We start from the raw sequence: 21024 nt of genomic DNA on the forward strand, positions 1-21024 counted from the left end.
CAGTTGGTTAAGTGTCCTACTTCTGTTCAGGTCATGATCTCGCGGTTTGTGGGTTCGAGCCCTACATTGGACTCTGCTGACAGCTCACAGCCTGGAGCCTGCTTTGGATTCTGTGTCTCCCTCTCTCTCTCTCTGCCCCCTCCCCTGCTCATGGTCTGTCTCTCTCTCTCTCTCTCTCTCAAAAATAAATAAACATTAAACAAAATTAAAAAAAATAAAAATCTGGGTTATTTCAATAGTAAGAAGGGTGGAAGAGAGAATTAGAAATTTCAGGCAAAGGATGTGGCTTTTCAGCTTGAAAGAAGTATTCAGAAGTAAGGCTGGGAAAGAAAATGGAGCCCAATGTGGCAGGAGGGAGTCCCTAGCGATTTGACAGGCAAGCACTGAATGCTTTAGGAGGATGACGCTGGCAGCAGACATGGGTAGCCTGGGAACCAGGAGACCAGTTTAGAGCTCACTGCAACATTCAGGCTGCTCTGGGTGGTGGCGGTGGGGACGGAGAAGAGGGATTGCAGGGACATTATAAAGGTCAAGGGACCTGAGGGATTCAGGTATGGGGTATGGTGATGCTCTTAGACAATCAGTTTAGGGAACTGGACAGATGTTCCTGGAATCCAAGGTCAGACTGAGCCTTCAAACCATGGGACATCTTAACTAGCAGAGCCCTTAGCATTCAGCGTGGTAGACTGTGTGTGGCTACAAATTCTTTGACATTCTTCCCATTGACAGGTGGCAACTGTGTGTTCTCCACTTGAATCTGGCCGGGCTCTGTGGCTACTGGGCCAATAGTCCACCACACCACCGTGCCAGCTTCTGAACTCAGGCCTTACAACTCTGACAGCTTCTTCTTCTCATCTGTTGGATGAGAACAACTTTTGGGGCCCCAGCAGCCCCATGGAGAAGCACACATGGAGCAGTATGAAGTCCCTGGTCAACAGCCCCACACGAGTTCCCAGCCGACAGCCAGCGCCAACTTGCCAACCATGGGAGTGAACCATCTTGGAAGTGGGTCCTTCAGCCTCCATGGAGCTTCTTCAGCTGAAAATGCCTGGAGCAGAGATGAGGTGTACCTTACGAGTCTCCCAGATTGCGGATGCGCGGGCAAAATAAATGATTGCTGTTTGTTTAAGCTGCTGAACTTTTGAGCGGACTATCACACAGCAATAGACAAAGGAAAGAAAAAAGCATCTACCAGACAGGTGGCAAGCTAGGGCCAGAGAGCCAAATTTGGGCCATTGCCTTTTTGTTAATAAAATGTTATTGGAACACAGCAATGCCCGCTTATTTACATATTGCCTTTTTCTGCGGTTGCGCGTCATCGGAAGAGCTGAGTCGTTGGGAACCCCATGGCGCACGAAGCACAAAATATTGACCATCTGGCCCTCTGCAAAGAAAGTTTGCCAAACCCTCAACTAGTATCTCCGAAAGAGGCCCAAGGAAGAGAAGTCGCTGCTCAAAGTCTACATTCAAGTTAGGGGCAGAATCAAGACAAAGACCCAGGATTTTTAAATCTCAGTTCTGTGCTATTTACATCATTCCACTAGGATTTATTAAGCATCTACTCCATAGTAGGTGTCGAGCTACTAGGGTGAGGATGAGAGGCATCACAGCTGCTCCCCCAAAGCACGTAACTGGTGCAGAAGAGTAAAGAAATGGCCATCTAGAAAAATCTATAGTAGAGATGAGCACGGCATGTGAGAGAAGGCAGAGCAAGCACTTTTCATTCCTGCTATGGTGTCTGGGAAGAGTTCCTGCATGCCTTCCCAGCATCTGCTCCCCCGACTTTTTATGACAGCACCTTAAGTTTCCCTTAAGAAGCCATTGCCATCCTGCCAATTCATGTGGTTTGAGTGGAGCTGAACTTTCCTTTCAGCTCCAGGCCCGGCCACTGTGCTTTGCTCCGAAATGTCTAGAAGACACAGCTGCCAATGAGATCCCACCCTCAGTCTTATGCTGGATGTTCTAGGACAAAGAGAAGTGCTTTCCTGGAGAGGCTATGCTGGCAGCCCATCCACCTGGAGCCACAGGGACTGTCTCTGCCGCCATATTGGGCGGGCCTGGCCAAGATCGAAGCCCCCCGAAGAGGAAAGCAGAACCGGGAGCTGGAGAAAGATTCCTTAGCTATAACTCTGAGCGCTTTCATCAATGCTCAGAAATATCCTTTTTTTTCTGAAACCACACAGACTCTGCCATTGTAACTGAACAATTCCAGTGGATAGCGTGTTTTTCCCCTAGGCAACCACCACCCAGCCCACTTCTGAACCCTTCCCTTCCCCACGTCATCTCGGGTGCCTGCCCTCTGCAGCCCCAGCCTCCATCTAGGAGTGCAAGTTTCAGAACCAAGAGTGCCAAAGGCACGTCTGAGAGGAGCGGAGCCAACTTTGATAATGAATTCCTGAGCACTGTGTGAGCCATTCCGTGGTTATTCGAAATCCCATTCAATTTTTTTTTTTTCTCCAGTGATAATAAGTGCACAGTTTCTGGTATTGTGTCTGTCAGCCGCTAGATGACAGAGGTATTTCCAGTCAGGATCTCCATAGACTTGTGGCTCTGGGAATGATGCCTCTTGGGGGGGAGAGGAGTGCTGGCAGTGCAGGGTGACACATGCGTGTGAGCTTGGAGGAGCTAGAAACAGGAGATCCGCTGCCCTCAGAGGACCTGGCTGAGGTCTGGACCCCATTGTTTTGAGAGGTTCTGGCTTCAGAAGGCCTTTTCTTTCCTTTTGAAGTGGGGACTACCCTCGAATGGGCATCTCCTATACAGGCAGTGGAGCAGATCTGGGTTGGCTCAGATCTTGGACCTCCAGCACCAGCTGCTTCAGAGTTTCATGGAGAGCTTTCGAAAAGTCCAGGTGCCCGTCCCCATCCTCTGCAAGATTCTGAGTCAGTAGGTAAGGGGTAAGCAATCCTGATGTTGACAAATCTTTCTGATTCTAGGGGCAGCCATGTTGAGAACCATAGGTATGAGATGTTCAGAGGCCAGAGTCTGACTCTTCCCTCTTCTTGGAGGCCTTTCATTAGTCCCCCAAGGTGTCTCTCCTCCTGGCCTCTCTAGATCCTTCCCAGAGTTACTTTCATGTGATCAGAGGCTGTTGGGAATAATAGTAAAAACCAGCCTTGTAACTTTCCCTTTAAGGAAACCACCTGAGAACCAGACATGTTTCCCAAGATAGTGTTACAAGATCAGGGCTTAACCAGGGTGCAAACCAGAGAGGCTGAACAGGGGAAACGCTTCTGTGCCTCGTCTCACTCTGAATTATGGGGGTGGGTGCTATCCTCCAATTAGCTCACTCAGCCTCCCAAAGCCGACTCAGCAGCAGCCTGTTCTCCATCCTGATAGGTGGGAAGGAGCTGCCCACTGACGGAGGAGAGAAGAGGGGCTTCTTTCCGATCCCCCCCCCCCCTCCTGTGTATATGCCTCCATCAGAGGCCACTTGGAACTTAACGGGTAGGTCACCGGCCTCCAGCGTCTATAAATAAATTTCCGTTCCCTTCCCCGGGGTTGCGGTAAATCTGGATGGTGAGTACTGGCTCTACCTCCAGCCCACCTTCCTCCCTCTGCCCCTGCCCTCAGTATTCCATATACCCACACAACCGCTCACTTAGAATCAGCTCTTTCCAGTCCGGTGTGTCAGCAAGAGTGAGTGATGGAGCCCACAGGCCATTGTTCAGGGGAGGATGGTGGTGAGTCATGGTGAGAGACTCTTCTCAGACGGTGCTGGAAGACAGAATAATAACACCCTTTGGACCGGCCTCTTAAAATAGAACAGCTGGAGTCTGTGACCATGGGAAGAGAAGTGGTAAGATTCCAGTGTACTGGATGCTTGGGTGCTCTGCCCAATCGGGTTACCTTCCTTATAAGACCCTGGCTCCTGGTGTGCCCCTGGGTAATTGGAGAGTGTTGCCGCAGGCCATTTGAGGCGGGGCTTCCAAGACTTGGTGGTTGCAGAAATTTTCGGGATTCCATAGAAACCAAGGACACACCCTACCCAACCTTCACATACACATTTATGTGAAATGGTTCCTATAGTTTCCAGGGTTCATGGAACACTCATTCGTGGTCTTCTGGCAAAGAGCTATTGGTCTATGGGTTCTATTTGTTCACTAAGTCTATGAAATACTCTTCTTCCAAATTCTTCTCTCCATACCTTCCATAACACCAAACTTTGTTTTGGTTTGATTTGGTTGTCTTTTACTCACAAACATTTATGGGGTGGCTCCGGCAGCTTATGGGAAGGGCTGTATTCCTGGGAGGGGGAAGAGAGGAGGGGCTTGCACTTGGGATGTCGGCAAGAAGGGTGCAGACATTGCAGACTCAGGGGCACTGAGGGGCTGACTGGTCAAGGTTGGCCATTCCAAGCCCAGTGGCTTTCCCCACTTTCCACCCTTCTCCCTGGGATGTAGTAAGTCCCAGGGGTGAGTCACCATATGTCTAAGGCAGCCCGGGCAATGTCATCCCTCATCATGTGTTTCTGGCCCCAGTTCTGGCCAAAGAGATCAGAGGGGAGGTGTGCTTGGGGCCCTCCCTTCCAAGAAAAAAGGCAGAGCCTCTGAAGGAAAAACCTTGTTGTTTGTGCCAGTTCTTTCTTCAGTGAGATGTTGGTTTGAGGACTTATATATGACTGCTATGGCCATAGTGTGACCTTGAGATGATGCGTGAAAATGGAAAAAGCCAAAAAACAGAAAACAAAACAAAACAAAAACCCTAGCAACTTAGGAAGGAGGAGCTAGAAGTTAGGAAGAGACTGGGCTCTTGAAGGATTTCATTGATCTTTGACCTACCCTGGATTCTCAGACTCCTAGTCTTATGAAGTACAGTAGTAAGTGTCTGCTTTATTTAAGCCACAGCTGGATGGGTTTCCCATTATTTGTAGCCAAAAAGCATTCTGAAGGGCTGCAAGTGAACAGTCGCAGGTCTTTAACAGGTCCTGGTCCACCACCAGGGCTCAGAGAAAGAGGGGATCTACTCTAGCTGGAGGTGAAGGATGGACTGAGGAAAGCTGGAAGGAGGTAACAACCTTGGGCCAGGCCAAAAAGATTACCTCTCCTTTCTCTTTCATTAGATTAGATTGCGATTACTGGTGCCTAACACAGGCACGTGCTCAATAAATATTTGTTGAATGAACACATAAATATGTATATGAACGAATGGGTAATTCAATTTTTAAATGTTTATTTATTTTTGAGAGAGAGCAAGCGGGGAAGGGGCAGAGAGAGGGGGACAGAGGATCTGAAGCAGGCTCTGTGCTGACAGCAGCATGCCCAACATGGGGCTCAAACTCACAGACCGTGAGATCATGACCTGAGCCGAAGTTGGATGCTCAACCAACTGAGCCACCCAGCTGCCCTGGGTAATTCAATTTTTAATGCAGGACCCCAGAGCTCAGGGATGTCCCACCTAATGTTTCTTGGAGGCCTCTGTAGAGTCTCACATATGCTTCCTAAGAGACCTGATTAGCTTCAGCCCTCTTCGCTGTGAGCAGGACTCTGTGGCAGATGTGTTAACAACGTCACTTGCCATGATAGTAGATATGTGTCCTCCTTGGAGTATGCAAGTCCTCACAAATCTTACTGAGAAAAGATGGAATGGGATAGATCCACACCCTCTCCAAGAGATAGAAGAAGGGGACTGAGGGAGGTGGATGTGGTTGGCTTTGTGGTCGGTGTAGCATTTGGTCAGGGAGACCCTCTTGTTCCCTCCCTAAGACTAAGACAAGCACAAGGCTTTAGGTGGGATGTTTGCCACAAAGGGCATTGGCGTTTTTTTTAATGTTTATTTATTTTTGAGATAGAGAGAGCACGAGTGGGGGAGATGCAGAGAGAGAGGGCGACAGAGGATCTGAAGCAGGCTCTGTCCTGACAGCAGGGAACCCCATGAGATCATGACTTGAGCCAGAGTCGGTGCTCCACCGACTAAGCCACCCAGGTGCCCAGGGCACTGGCATTTTGTTGCACAATTAGACATCTATTTAGCCAGCTGGCTTGCAAAACTTCTCATCTACTACCTGAGCAGGGAAAAGAAAATCATGAAGAGATGGCAGAGTCAGGAGTGATCAGATAGAGAGGGTGCCAGAAATGTGACCTTGATTTCCTCCTTCCTAGGAGCTAAAGAAGATGGAGTCCACACCTTCACATGAAACACGGTGAGTGGTGCCTGAGGACGTGTGCAACATGGAGCCTTGATGCATCTCAGGGAGACACGTGACCCCAGGATCACTGTTGCTGTTGCTGAGGGGGAAGGCGATTTTCGATTTGACATCTGCCACTCAGATGTCAAACCCTTTGTCTGAGACTTTGGGTCTTCTAGAAGGGGTTAGAATGAAAACTTGAAATGGCTGTCTCTAATTCTCTGTCAGCAACTGGGTGTCCAATATTTCAGTCTTATTCTGACATTAACTACCCAGAGCTAGACTCCATAAGTTTCAGGGTTCAGTCTCATGAGATTGACTTCCCTTCAGACACCAGTCACAAGTCTGGTGGGTGCGGATTGCCACCCTCCTGGCATGTAGATATGTTCACTAACCCAGAAGCTCCCAAATCCCACCACATTGGGGTTTTAATGGAAGTTCCACTTTGTAAGTATGATTGATTAATCATCCATTGGTGATCGAACTCAATCGGCAGCCCCTCTCTCCTTCCCTCTCTTTTTCCAACCCGAGGGGGTCCCAGGCTGAAAGTTCCAACCCTATAATCATATGGCTGGTGTCTCTGGGGACCAGTCTCCATCCGGAAGCTCTCTAGGGGCCCACCAAGCCTCACCTTATTAGCATAAACTCAGCTGTGTTTGAAAAGGGGGCATTATGGATAATAAAAGATGCTCCTATCACTCAGGAAACTGCAAGGGTTTTAGGCTCTCTATGCTGGATCCCAGGGACAAAGACCAGACATATTTCTTATTATACCACAGTTTGACCAAGTATTTATTAAGGAGTGTCAACTTTGTTGGAATATGAATAGGATGAGTGGAACCCTTTGAGAATAAGAGGGGTCACATTAACCAGGACTACCCTGGGTACATTGGGGTGTGTGGTAACCTTAATATATTTTTTTTAACATTTATTCATTTTTTGAGAGACAGGGAAAGACAGAGTGCGAGTGGGGGAGGAGCAGAGAGAGAGGGAGACACAGAATCCGAAGCAGGCTCTGGGCTCTGAACTGATAGCACAAAGCCCGACGTGGGGCTCGAGCCCACAAACTGTGAGATCATGACCTGAGCTGAAGTCGGATGTTCAACTGACCAAGCCATCCAGGTGCCCCAGGGACGTGTGGTAACCTTAATACAGAAACAGCTTTATTTCTTCCAGTAGGAGCTTAAAAACTGCCGTATACCTCTCCTTCCCTTCCTCTCTTCCCCTTTCCCATTGAGTGGTGGTCCCACGATTTCACTTTTTGTGAGATTCTTCAGTTTTACCCTCTCCTTGGGTCAAAGCCGTCCATGGCACACCGGCCTCTGAAGGTACAGGGACACTGGACCCCCTGAACCCTCAGAGCAGCCTGGGTGAGGTCTGGGGTAGTCAGATCTCCTCGCCAGTTGCCTTGGGCCATGAGTGATTAATAAATATCATCTTTTTCTGTAAGGTTTGGAAGCACTTCTTTAGGTCATTAGTAGGGTCTCATTTTGGTGTTTAAGATACACTCTTGTTCATGTAATTAACTCCCTCCAATTCCAAATGCAATGAAAAACTCTCCTGTTTTTTCACAGGCGGGTTCAGGAACTCCCTCCGAGCAGACAGAGCCGTGGGCTTGTCAGGCAGGGGTAGCCCTGGATCTCAGCTTGCCAACCCCCCACCCCATCCCCGTCTGGAGACAAACCCTTCACCGCCGAGCGGAGCACGGCAAGACTGCATCTGTGCCACAGAGAATGTGGGAGACCCGCGTTCCCTGGAATGTGCTTCACTCAAGAGCATTGTTCGTGGGGTGCTTTCTCTCCTAGGAAGCTCCTTGGGGACCCACTGCCAGTACAGTCAGTTCTGCCGTCACATGACGTGTGCTCCTGAAAATCCCGGTGCTATAAAAGGCAGTGCAAGTGCAAACCCCAGGGCCAATGGCGAAAATGTGCTTAGGGCCCAACGCTCAAAAGCTTTTGCAGGGACACATTAATAAAAAGAAAGGAACCTGATAGAAATGATGTCACAGTCTTGCATATATTACGTTGTTAAGAAATACATGAATGCCACACGACGCATGGCCCCTTACCTTGAGGAAGACCTGAAGTTGGCTTATACAAGTGAGGGAAAGCTTGCGAGTAATGGTCAAGTGGTGGGAGGGGGTTATCTGAAGCCAGAGGGGCAGCTGTAACCCTGATCTGGGGGAGAGCTGAGGCAGCTGGCGATGTTTGAAGCGTAAGCTTACGTGCATTTTGTGTAATCCTGCTGACAGTGTTGAATTTAACTGGAGTCCTATGATCCTGGAAAACAGGGATGACGAGAGAACCCCCTTCTCCTTTCGGTGTTCCAGAAACAGCTCACTGCAAAGAACCACCCTCCTCATGTGACTTAGAGAAGACTCCCGGATGACCCTTTGTTAACCTGCGGCAAGGCCAGACACAGACCCTCCAAATTCCCTTTTTTTTTTTTTGGTTTAGAAATGATTAGCTGAGTTGTTTTGTCCCACTGATCCATTGGAACAAAATGCTTGTTACCCAAACTTGGGTTGAGCTTTCTCTCCTTCCCCTAGGTCCCTGAGCTTTGTTGGTCCACCCTCAAAAAGTGGAATCTTCTGAGCTACTCTATCTGATCATGCCCTTTTCTCTCTCCATGCTTGGTTCTTTCAGGCCTTGATTAATTCTCTCCATAAAAGAAAAATCCTTTTGCTTAATCTTTTTTTTTAATTTTTAAAAAATATTTATTTATTTTTGAAGAGAGAGAGGGACAGAGTGTGATCAGGGGAGGGGCAGACAGAGAGGGAGACACAGAATCGGAAGCAGGCTTTAGGCTCTGAGCTATTAGCAGAGAGCCCGACTTGGGACTCGAACTCACGAACCGTGATCATAACCTGAGCCAGAGTCAGATGCCTAACCAGCTGAGCCACCCAGGTGCCCCTCACTTAATTTTTGAAAGCATCGCAGATCTCCCAGTGGGAGAGTTTTTCCTAGTGTAGTTGTCCGTCTGCCACCGTTGCAAAAACCTATCAAATAAAGAGTCTCCTTGTCTCGGTCCAGATTTGTGTTTTATTTGACACTACGAAGTTGGTTCAGGATGGTTCTGCTTGCACCTAGCGTTTCTTGTGGATGAAATAAACATCTGTATTATGCTTAGATTATTCTCCAGTGCATCCATGGCATAGGAACAAATACACATTTCAAAACAAGTGTTAAAGCTGAACTCACTACAGATGTCTGGCCCAGAGATTCTGAATCTCAACAGTGGAGGCAGCTTATTCACACACTGGGGTCCCAGTTACGTGATAGTCTTTTAAACTTATGGAAAGATTGTGGTAATACTTTACAATTGTTTAACATTTATTCATTTTTGAGAGATGGAGAGAGACAGAGCATGAGAGGGGAAGGAGCAGAGAGAGGGGGAGACACAGAATCTGAAACAGGCTCCAGGCTCTGAGCTGTCAGCACAGAACCTGACTCGAGGTTTTAACCCACAAACCATGAGATCATGACCTGAGCTGAAGTTGGCTGCTTAACCGACTGAGCCCCCCAGGTGCCCCAGATTTTGGTAATACTTTAGATTCTTTGCAAAAATCCATGATATTTCCATTCTCTCCCACTCTCATCTTTATCTTCAAGTAAAGCCTTTCTGTACAGGGCTTCCTCCTAGAATTGACCTCATAGTCATGAAAATCACAGAATTTCAAGCTGAGAAGGGATTTAAAAATCTCTTGGTCCAAGACCTTTATCTTATGAAGAAGGAAAATGGTATTGCTGATGGTGAGCTCCTTGGGTCAGGTCCAAGGCTAGTTTCATATCTGAGACCCTCATGCTTAGCTCAGGTCCTGGTATGATCAGGTACTCAAGAGGAATCAAAATTAATGACAAACCCAAAGGGAAGTTTGAAGGAAAGGCATCAAGGCAGGCACCTTACTTGATGGTCTGTTGAATGACACCAATTGACCAAAGGCTCTTCTTTCTTCTAAAACCAACCCAAAATTGTTCTCATTCCCACTCTCTAGGTGTTCCCTAAACCATCAGAAATATAGAGGCAATTTTGTGCTCAGGGAATACTGAATTGAACTTTTTCTATTTTTCCTAGTTGATGGTTTTTGCCCATATCACAGTAGATGATGTGGATTATAAATGGCCAGACTGCATACTCTAAAATGTGACTCCTCTGGGAGTTTTTAATCTATCCGAGACACAGACAAACACAGCAGGGAAAAGTGAAAATATCTCTGCTTCATTAGTGGATATTTATGAGCTTGTCTAGGGTCGCCATGGTGACCAGAAGACAGGAACTACTTGTAGATGCCAGTACCTGTAGAAGATCTCAGGTAAGGGATGAAGCTATTACTGACAATGAACTATGGACCAGGTTGCTTAGCATCTATTTATTTAATCCTCACACACACCTACAAGGATGTTAGTATTACCCCATTTAACACTGAGAAAACTGAGGCTCAGAGGCACTAGGCCATTTGCTGAAGACCACACAGATCTGAACTTGGCACCACCTAGCCCTGACGTCTGTGTGAATTGCACCTCCTGGAACGGTGAGCATCACCATGCTTTGACTCAGGTGGTGGAAGGTGGCATAAAACTGCACAGAGACATGCATGTACCCAGGAAAGTGCATCACTGGGGCTGGTGGAGCCACCACCAGCCTCGCTCAGGATGCCACAGGCCACCACTCACGGGATCCAGCTCCTCTGTAACTGTTTCCTTTTTCCCCCTTTCGTTTCTTTCTTCTCTCCTCCCTAAGAAAAAGAATCCAGTTGCTTTGTTTAGTCATAATCATGCACACAGTGGAGTTCTGGCCCACGGTTGGTGGCTATTTTGGATCAAGGCTCAATCCTTGTCTCATCAGTTGAACCTGATGGTTAGTGTGGGTTCTCTGGGAAGCAGACCTTGAAGCAATGATTTAAGCCCAAGATTTCATTGGGAAGGTGCAGAGGGGCAGATTGGTAGGGGAATACAGAAGTGACACAAGGAAGGGGAGGAACATTATTGAGCCAGCGATTGTGGTGGGAGACTATCGTTAATTCCCTAGGGAAAATCCAACACAAAACATTTGCCCCAGAATTATTCCACTCAAAGGTCGAGAGAAAACAGATATCCATACACCAACTCCCTAGTGCCACTGGGTGAGGGTTGCTCCCTGGGGATGTCAATTCCTGGTCACTTTCAGCTGGCTCTGCACATCGGAAGAAGGGGGTTAGAAAAAGTCTTCAGGCTGAGACATGCAGATACTGACTGCTGGAAATGGGCTAGTGCCCGCTAAAAGGTCACAGGAAACTGGATGGGGCAATGACAGCTGCTGCTACATCAGGGTTGCAGGGTTATGTGAGCAAAAGCATGACGACCTGTGTGCAAGGGTCTGCCTTCTGGCCACTTGGCTCATAAGTGAGCTGAGAAAGTGGCAGACACAGTGTGATCGGGCATCTTCTTGTAGACAATGACCTCTCCTTTCAGAAGACCAGACTGCCTTCTCAACGTAGCCCATAATAACAGGCCGTTTTAGGGCACCTGGGTGGCTCAGTTGGTTGTGTCCAACTTCAGCTCAGGTCATGATCTCGTGCTCTGTGAGTTCAAGCCCTGCATCAGGCTCTGTGCTGACAGCTCAGAGCCTGGAGCCTGCTACAGATTCTGTGTCTCCCTCTCTCTCTGCCCCTCCCCTGTTCACGCTCTCTCTCTCTCTCTCTCTCTCAAAAATAAAGATTAAAAAAAATAAAAGGCCAACACTTCCTGCATTATCTCATTGACCACCTAACCCCACCCCTGCAATATTCCTGTAGGGTAGGACTATTATTTTCATTTTACAGAAGACAAAAGCGAGGCTAAGAAAACAGAGATAACGCCTTTCTGAAGATATCACTTTCAAAAGGTTGTTGTATAGAAAATGGTGGGGATAACAATTTAGTTAAGAGGTAATTGTGTATTGCTCCTGGCAGATTTATCCATCCCACGATCTAGAGCCCCACAAAGTGCTTTGCACGGAGAAGATGCTCAATGAATGGTATGTTCGACTGAAGTTCTGGTTTATGAATGTATTTCCTGGAAAGATCTTGTCAGAGACAAAAATGCACAGGGGAATTATGGAGATATTTTTGTTCAGGTTATCACAGCAGGGAGAGGCATCCAGGTGTGAAGGTCAAGGTATGTTGGCAGGGTGGCTGTACCTTCGACTTACAGGGAGGAGCACACAAGTTCCAGGTAGGGTGATGTAGAGCTAGAATTGTTTTGTCATCAGAGGAAGTCTCAGCTAGCTGAACAGGAAGTGTTTATCTCTGTGTCTGGCTGGTTTTGGAGGGACAAACAATTCTAATCTTTTTTTTTTTAATTTTTTAATGTTTATTTATTTTTGAGAGACAGAGACAGAGCATGAGCAGGGGAGGGGCAGAGAGAGAGAGAGAGAGGGAGACACAGAATCGGATGCAGGCTCCAGGCTCTGAGCCGTCAGCACAGAGCCCGATGTGGGGCTCGAACTCACCAGTGGTGAGATCGTGACCTGAGCTGAAGTCGGACACTCAACCGACTGAGCCACCCAGGTGCCCCAAAACAATTCTAATCTTAATCGCTCGTGAGGCAAAGAATGGGAAGTCCAGGGTCGTGGGTGGTTGGTTTTGTTAAGTAAACAAGGGAGTCATCTGTGAATTTGTGGTAGTCATGACAACGAGTGTCCAGGGAGCCTTATCTAAATTGTATGGGAAAGGGGCGCCTGGGTGGCTCAGTCAATTAAGTGTCTGATTTTGGCTCAAGTCATGATCTTGCAGTTCATGAGTTCAAGCTCCCCGTTGGGCTCTGTGCTCACAGCTCAGAGCCTGGAGCCTGCTTTGGTGTCTGTGTCTCCCTCTCTCTCTGCCCCTCCCCTGCTTACACTCTGTCTCTCTCTCTCTCTCTCTCTCAAAAATAAATAAACATGAAAATAAATAAATAGATAAATAAATTGTATGGGGAAGAGTGGTCCTTTTGGGTAAGTCATTTCTAGGAACACACAAAGATGGGGGGATTTTGGAAAACAAAGGTTAGGGAGACTTTTGAACTGTTGCTGTTTTCCAGGATCACAGGACTCAGAGAAAGTTCAACATTGTCAATTTCATTAAAAATATATATAAAACTTAAGCTATATTTAATTATATATTATGCCTCACTTGTTTAAAAGATAAAAAGAGGGGCACCTGGCTGGCTCAGTCAGTGGAATATGTGACTCTTGATCTTGGGGTCGTGAGTTTGAGCCCCATATTGGTTGTAGAGATTACTTAAAAATAAAATCTTAGGGGCACCTGGCTGACTCAGTTGATTAAGCATCCGACTCTTGATTTCAGTTCAGGTCATGATCTCACAGTCTGTGAGATTGAGCCCCACACCAGGCTCTCTGTCGACAGTGTGGAGTCTGCTTGGGATTCTCTCTCTCCCTGTCTCCCTTTGCCCCTCCCTGGCTCGTGCTCTCTCTCTTCTCTCGCTCTTAAAAAAATAAAATAAACATTAAATTAAAAAAACATTAAAAATGATAAAAAAAATAAAAACAGAAACTAGTCACACACACACACATAGATGCAACAAGAATAATTTTTTCTCCAAAGACAAATGCATCCTTGTCACCTCTCTGCTGGCTTCCCACTGTTTTCCAGATAAAGATGAAAGTTCTTAGCAAGACCTCCAGGCCCTACATGATCTGGTCCGTCTGCCCCTCTGGACTCATCTCTGGGCCTTCTTACCTCTCTATCTGGGCATTTCAGTCTCCATTGCTCTTCCTGGAATTTTCCATGCTCTCTTTTGTCTAAAAACTGTTGCCCAAGTTGTTTTCTCTGCCTCAAAAACTCTCCACCCCTCCTGACTTCAACCCCACCCGGGTTTAGACACTTCAAGCTTTTCTGGTTACCTTTACCTTTTCGGTACAGACTAGGTTCCTTAGTTAAAAATTGCCAGAGATCCGTCAACCACCAGAAGTTTATCAACCACTTTGAAGCAACTATCTTCATTTGAATGTCATCTAGAATATGTAAAAAGTGGTAAATAAATGTACCTTCCATGATACATGTGCAATAAGAACTCCTATAACTGTATATATATGCCTTTGATGTATTTTCACCTCAAGGTTATCAACTGTGTGTCTGACAAGTACTATTAAATAAATCTGTAATCTATCGAAATTTTTGGTTTTAAACATTGTAACAGAAATGGTTTCACAAACGCAACATGTAAAACGCTATTACATTTTGAGCATAACTACTTTAGTGAATAGTTATTCTTTTAAAAAAAACAAAAAACAAAACAAAAATCCCTGGAGGTCAAAATTCTTTTCCTTTAGAGCAGCACCAATGGAAATACAATGTGAGCCACACGTGTGATATTATATGTTCCTCTTGGCAAATTTGAAAAAGTAAAAAGAAGAGGTGAAATTCAATGTTTTTGTTTTTTTTAATTTAAAAAGTTTTAATTGCCGTGAAATACACATAAAACATACCATCCTAGCCATTTTCAAGTGCACAGCTCAGTGGTGTCGAGTACATTCACATTGTTGTGCGGTCAATCCCCAGACCTGTTTCATTCTGCAAAGCCCAAACTGTCGACCCGTTAAACCACACCCCATTCTCCTCTCCCCCAGTCTCCGGCAACTACCATTCTACTTTCTGTCTCTAGGAGTTTGACGACTCTACGTACCTCCCATAAATGGAATCATACAGTATCTGTCTTTTTTTACTGACTTATTTCACTTTAATAATGTCCTCAAGCCTCGCCCACGTTGTGGCAGGTGTCAGCATTTCTTTCCTTTGTATGGTTTGTTCTTCCCTTCAGGGACACCTGGGTTTCTTCCACATTGCGGCTATTATGAGTAGTGCTATGAACATGGATGTGCAAATATTTCTTCAAGACCCTGCTTTGGGGTTATCTGCCCAGAAACAGAATTGCTGGATCACATGATAATTTCACTTTTCATTTTTGGACAAACTACCATACTATTTTCCATAGCAGCTGCACCATTTTATATCCCCACCAACATCACACATGGGTTCTCATTTCTTTTCATCCTTGCTAACACTCATTATTTTTTATAGTAGCCTCCCTAATGGGCATAAGGTGGTGAAATTAATTTTAATAAGACATTTTATTTATCCCAGTGTATTTGAAATATTATCGAGTCTACCATCAATAAAAAAATTATTAATGAGGCATTTTACATTTTTTGGTGCAAAGCCTGAGATGTGTTATATATTTTATTCTGAGAGCATATTTCAATTCAGACTAGCCACATTTCACTGTCGGTTAAGCAACTCTTGATTTTGGCTCAGGTCACAAGCTCACGTTCGTGGATTCGAGCCCCCATTGAGCTCTGCACTCACAGCATGGAGCCTGCTTCAGATCCTCTGTCTCCCTTTCTCTGCCTCTCCCCCTCTCAAAAAGAAATAAATGTTAAAAAAATTTTTAATTAAAAAAAAAGACTAGACACATTTCAATTTCCCTATAGCCACATGTGGCTAGTGTCTCCCATATTGGATAGCCCGACTGCAGAGCATCTAACTCAGTTAAATATTATGTATTCATTGGTGGGCATTTTTGTCTGGCTGTCTCCCTCATTAACTCCAAGCTCCAGGAGGACAAAGAATGTGTCTGTTTTGCTCATATACAGTAGCTTGCTGAAGGCTGGCACAAACCAGGTGCTCAATAAACACTTTTTAATAAATGAATGAATGAATGAAGAGTGTCTCTATTATTATCTCTTGGTCCTGACTTTGTTCAGACTCATTTGTAGTTAATTTCTAGGAATAATTTGCAATGCTTTGTTCCTTGACCTGCTTTCCAGGCCTGCTTCTTAGCTCCTGGGAAAGCAGAGAAATAAATGTTACCCAGGCAGATCCTAGATCTGTGTCTGTGAAGAGATGGAAATAGCAAGTAAATGCTATTGTAAGGGAGGAGAAATATCTTTCTTCTACCCAACTTAGGTTTTTGGCTGGGTCTTTATAACAAAAGACAGATTTACAAGAGAAAAGCATCCAAATTTATTTAAGGTAAGTTCTATGTGACATGGGAGCCTTCATAAGGAAATGAAGACCAGACGAAGTGCTTCAAACTGAGTATTTTTACACTTGTTTGATGAAGTGTGGGAAGTCATGGAAAACGTGTTAGGACAAAAGGGGTATGAGCTAAGAGGAGGAAACTTGAGGAAACTTAGCAAGGCCTGTTCGTCCTGATTTCTCTTGAAGCCTCTTGGGGTCCTTGCAGATAAGGATGTTCCTTTCCTCTGGAAATGGGGAAGACATTTTTTACATGAGAGTCTCATGACCTGCTTTAAGGGAAGGCCAAAGAATCCTTCCTGCACATGCTGATTCTCAAATTCTTTCAGTTTGAAATAGTCAATATGTCCAGGTGCCACATTTTTGGTTGATGTATCCTGAACCCTGTAACTATCACAGCAATACACAGCACCTGGGCTCACTGGAGGGTAAATATTCTCTCTATAACACCAGTAAAATTTGAGAATAGAATCTTAGTTTCTTTAGGATTATTTTCTTTAATTTTTTTTAAATGTTTTTATTTATTTTTGAGACAGAGAGACAGAGCATGAGCAGGGGAGGGGCAGAGAGAGAGGGAGACACAGAATCTGAAGCAGTCTCCAGGCTCTGAGCTGTCAGCACAGATCCTGATGTGGGGCTCGAACTCACGGACTGTGAGATCATGACCTGAGGGGAAGTCGGATGCTTAACTGACTGAGCCACCCAGGCGCCCCACTTTAAATTTTTTTTTTAATGTTTATTTATTCTGAGAGAAAGACAGCATGAGTGGGGTAGGTCCAGAGACAGAAGGAAAGAGAGAATCCCAAGCACCTGTCAGTGCAGGGCCGATGTGGGGTTCCCATAAGATCATGGCGTGAGCTGAAATCAAGAGTCAGACACTTAACCAACTGAGGCACCCAGGCACCCCTAGAATTATTTTCAGTGTAAATCAAGGAAGAGTAAGGGTTAACTATTAGTCATCAGCATTCCAAGGTGGAAAATGTATATGCAGAGACCAAGAACCTGTCTCATAGGAGGCCCTATGTGGGAGTGGAGGTAGGGTGGGGCATTTAGTTCCTTTATGAGTTTCCCATGAGGCAAGTCAGGCCCCCCACCCTGGATTTTGTGACAGGACTACTAGTTGGCCACATGGAGCCTTTGAATGAACTAGAGAAAGGTGCTCTCTCTGGGGAGAGTGGGTGGAGCATGAGCTGGTTTTTAGCATAGTCTCACTTCCTTGTGTGGTGAACAACCTGTTCAGCCATAAGCACTGGTCCTGCAAAGTCTCTCTAGAGCAGTCACTTTGTCTGAGGTGAACTTCCATTAACTAAGTATACCAGGTTGATAGATAAAAACAAAAGGCTCACTGATTACCTTTCTTTGAGAAGTCACGGTCACAGGGATTGAGATACCTATGTTATTATGAGTAGTGAGTACATTCAAAGCTAGTTCCATGAATTAACGAGTTCAACTCTCACAATAACCCTATTATACTATCATTAACTCCATTTTTAACATATGAGGGGTCTGAGGCTCACAGATAAATGTCAGAGCTGGGATTTGAACGCAACTGTCTAGTTTCCTTAGGCGAGGCAATGAGAGGTCACACTTCCCTTGTTGCTGACTTGGGACCCGTATAGGTCATTATTGCTCCTTCACCTTGTTTCTGACTTGTGTTTGAACAGCCACATATCAGAATGGGCACAGTCTTTTCTTGGATGTGCTGATACATTTCAGGTGCCTGGGTGGCTCAGTCGGTTGAACGCAGACTCTTGGTTTCAGCTCAGGTCATGATCCCAGGATCGTGGGATCGAATCTAGTGTCAGGCTATGCACTGAGTGTGGAGCCTGCTTAAGATTCTCTCTGTCTCTCTGTCTCTCTCTTTCCCTCTGCCCTTCTCCCCCACTTGCTTTCTCTCTCTCAAATAAATAAAATGGAAAAAAAAAAAGATGTGATAATACAGCCGCACATCAGGGGTTCAAAGCCTGAGATCCACTCTGTGTCCCTCAGATGACTTTGTGAATCTTTGCTCTGGACTGCTGGCTCAAGACTTCAGGGTTTCCTCTGGAGGGCAATTCCTTCACCCTCATTTCCTAGTTATTTCAGGACATCTCCCCAGAGTACCCAAGTTCTGACAACAAACACCCACTCAGATAACCAGAAAACATACACTAGTCTGAAAATTTCAGTGGATGGCTTGTCTAGTACTGTTCTCTTTATACAATAAACTTTTGAAATGTTGCAAGCAAAAAAAAAATTCTGGAATGTGTAGAAATTTCGATGCTTTCAGGAAGCTGGCTGTTAGAGGAACCCTCATGTGAAGGCTTTTGTTAAGTGGAGGACCAGATTTGTAAATCAAACAATCACCCCCTAGCCAGATAAAAACAACAGCTTCCATCTCCTGGCATTGATGACAGACTAGAAACCGTGCAAAAGCTTCACCTCCATCATTATAATCATTTCTCTCTCTCTTCGTAACAGCTTTATTGTGACATAATTCACACACTGTACCATTTACCGTTTTAAAGTAGACAATTTGGTATTTTGAGTATATTCACAAGGGTGTGCAGCTGTCCACTACCTCATTCCATAACATTTCCATGATCCCAAAAAAGAACCCCCTTGCCAGTGAGCCCTCACTCCTTGTTCCCTCTCCCCCCTCCCCCCGCCCCCCCCCCCCCCCCAGCTCCTGGGTGGCCACTAACCTACTTTCTGTCTCTATAAGATTTGTCTATTCTGAACACTTCAGATAAGCAGACCTGCACAATATGTGGTCTTTTGTGCCCAGATCCTTTCACTTAGCATGTTACTAAGGTCGACCCATATTACAGCATGTATCAGTACTTTACTCCTTTTTATGATCAAATAATATTCCATCGATGGGTAAGCCACATTTTGTTTACCTACTCGTCACTTGATAGGCATTTGGGTTATTTCCACTTTTTGGCTACCACCATCTCTTAATCCTCTTGCCACCCTTAGAAGCATGTATTGTCCTCTGTTGATTCAATGAATTACATTTTCCTAGAACACTGAAAATGACAAATCTTTCCAGGAAATCAATGACTGGACTTAAAGTCCCAGAGACCAGTCAAATGCTGGTTCTTAGATGTTCTGGATTTTAGCTTTCTTTCCAACCCTATCTCTAACGTTAATCCAGTGAACAATGTCCTGAACCATAAATCCAGCTCCTCCTAGAGTGCAGAGATGCTTCTATCAAAAAGTTCTGGCGTTATTTTATGTTCCCAGTGCTTGGTGGCTCCAGGAGACCATCTGGTCCTTCCCACAGCCCACGAGATTCCTGCAGAGCACAGTGGATCAGATGTTCCACTTTGCAGGCCTGGTTGGATTCAAATATCCCATCTGATCCCATCTGACAGTTAATAGGGGAGTGACTTTGGGCAAGTTACTTAACCTCCCTGAGCTTCAGTCTGGTTATAGAAAGGGGTTAATAACATTACTTTAGAGTTGCTGTCAGAACCAGTCAAGTGTTAGGGCAATACCCTTCATGTTGTAAACTCAACTACTGGCTTCCTAACTACCAATTTGTGGTGGGAGGTATCTCTGTGCCAAGTTGCTCCCACCAAATCCAGACACGCTGGTTCTTTTCCACTAATCAACCCTAACTCCTCTTCCCACCCCCACCCCACCCCCCAATTCTTTCCTGGTTAACTTCTCACTCTTCTGATATCATTCTAATTTTTTTTTTTAACGTTTATTTATTATTGAGAAACAGAGACAGAGCATGAGCATGGGAGGGGCGGGGGAAGACACAGAATCTGAAGCAGGCTCCAGGCTCTGAGCTGTTAGCACAAAGCCGGAGGTGGGGCTTGAACTCACAAACCGTGAGACCATGACCTGAGCCAAAGTTGGACGCTTAGCCAACTGAGCCAGCAAGGCGCCCCTCTGATCTCATTTTATTTTTTTTTAAATTTTTTTTTCAACGTTTATTTATTTTTGGGACAGAGAGAGACAGAGCATGAACGGGGGAGGGGCAGAGAGAGAGGGAGACACAGAATCGGAAACAGGCTCCAGGCTCTGAGCCATCAGCCCAGAGCCTGACGCGGGGCTCGAACTCCCAGACCCGAGATCGTGACCTGGCTGAAGTCGGACGCTCAACCGACTGAGCCAGCAAGGCGCCCCTCTGATCTCATTTTAAATGCCACTTCCTTGGAAAGCCCTCATGCCCGTCTTCTTAGAGCACTCTGCATTTTCTTTTCATTACTGTATCAGTTTCCCATTTCCTATTTATTTTAATGTGTTTTTTTTTGTTCATCAACTGTGCACTCCACCAGGGACTCTGTCTGGCTCTCTAGTTCCTCAGTACGTACAGTGGTCTAGGATCATGGCAGGCATTCATCAAATATTTATGGCAAATAGTCCACCTCGTTCTTTGAACTGAGGTTCAGACAGGAGGAAAGCATCCTCCTCCAAATCACAGAGCGTAAGTGGCATATCTGTCCCCATGTGTCCCTATTCCCAATCCACACTCTATCCCCTGAGCCTGGTAAGAATTTTTCTAACGTGCCCCCTAATATATTTGAGTGCCAAAGAAAATTCCAGAAAGGGGAGAGTAAAGAAGAGTGCAAAATAAGGGAACCTCTTATTTGGCTTGGCTCTTCCTCTCCCGACCTTAAGGCGCGTAGATTGTAAAGCGAGGGATTATAGCAAAAACGACATACCGGGGCAGCTACCACAACCGAACTGGCGAAGGAACAGCCACGCAAGGAGCGGGGGCGCTGAGAGGAGGAAGGGGGTAAAGACAGAAGACAGATCCTGCGCAGGCGCAGCCGAGACATTCCGCTCTTCCTCCCCCCCGCCCCTCCCTTCCCGGTCCAGTCACCAGACGCCTTGTGCAGTCAGCTGACGCGGCGCTGCGATAGTCACGTGGCGGCGGGCGGGGCGCCGCCTCACAGCGCAGGCG

General features: G+C 45.9%; 1 long non-coding RNA gene across 1 annotated transcript; it reads right to left on the reverse strand.

The window, feature by feature from the left end:
• Window positions 1–1532: 1532 nt before the first annotated feature.
• On the reverse strand, window positions 1533–20943 carry LOC102899736. The gene is made up of 3 exons (XR_441734.4): window positions 20783–20943; window positions 3602–3717; window positions 1533–3088 (listed from the first exon to the last, which is right to left on the reverse strand). It is a non-coding gene; the product is annotated as an uncharacterized LOC102899736 (long non-coding RNA).
• Window positions 20944–21024: the final 81 nt, after the last annotated feature.

Source organism: Felis catus, chromosome D4 (genome assembly GCF_018350175.1).
Source record: "Felis catus isolate Fca126 chromosome D4, F.catus_Fca126_mat1.0, whole genome shotgun sequence".
Lineage (NCBI taxonomy): Eukaryota > Metazoa > Chordata > Mammalia > Carnivora > Felidae > Felis > Felis catus.